The sequence below is a fragment of the Octodon degus genome, unplaced genomic scaffold (assembly GCF_000260255.1).
Source record: "Octodon degus isolate 3935 unplaced genomic scaffold, OctDeg1.0 scaffold00063, whole genome shotgun sequence".
NCBI classification, from domain to species: domain Eukaryota; kingdom Metazoa; phylum Chordata; class Mammalia; order Rodentia; family Octodontidae; genus Octodon; species Octodon degus.
Window position 1 is genome coordinate 5,974,396 of NW_004524639.1, and position 991 is coordinate 5,975,386.

Consider the following 991-nt stretch of genomic DNA (forward strand, 5'->3'; position numbering starts at 1 on the left):
CCACCCTGCCGTGCTGGCCTCACCCCAGGGTGCACTGAGTGGGCAATTGAGACTGGGCGTGTAGTGGACCTGTAGTCCCAGCGCTTGGGAGGCTGAAAACAGGAGGACCACTTACGAGTCTGGTCTGTGTAGTGAGACCCTGTAGACCTTGTACTAAATACATTAAAAAAGAAGTCAATTTTAAAAAGACAGGTACAACATCAGCTTAATAAAAAATAGTATCCACAAACAACATACACCTAGCATTATAGTTAATGACAAATGCTGAACACTTTATTATCAGAAATTGAAAAAACTGCAAGTTGTCTTCACTATTCACTCTTTTATTCAACATTAAGCTGGAAAATGAAGCCACTGTATTTAATATTTTAATCGGATTTTATTGGTACATTTTAGACACAGTGAGCACATTCATCATAGAGAATGTGTATCTGTAAATGATATAACTTGATTGCTTTTTATCCTACTCCTGTACCCTCCCTTCAATGTCTTCTCCCCTCTCCATTTACAAAAGCTTTGTTTCCTTTGTTTTCTTCTTTTCTCTATTTTAAACAGAGAAAAGATAAACAATCAAACAGGTTAGGAGGATGGTTACAACAGTCAATACATGAATTGTTACAATAGTTGATACATTTCAATTTTTGAAATAGGTTAGTAGGACAATCACAATAGTTGTTGCATTGTATATTATTGTCTTCCTATTAATAGGAGTACAAGATATAGGCATAATATCTTGTTTAAACAATATTAGTACAAAGCATTATTTTCAAGGATCTAAGAGAATTTAGCTGTAAAACTATCTTAACTATCTTGGTATATATATTTTTTTCTTTTTCCCTTTCTTTTTTCCCCTTTTCCCCCTCCACTGTTTATCTTTTTTTGCATAATTCTTTTCCAAGTTGACAATATCTGTTATAATTTTGGGATCATATTTTCTTCTTCAGTTAAAATAGTGAGATAATGCTTTTTCTAAATAAATTACCCAAGAAAG

General features: G+C 33.6%; 1 pseudogene; it reads left to right on the forward strand.

Annotated features, from left to right (window-relative positions):
• The window catches only part of LOC101580761, a 6,957-nt pseudogene that overhangs the window by 1,489 nt on the left and 4,477 nt on the right, over positions 1-991 (forward strand).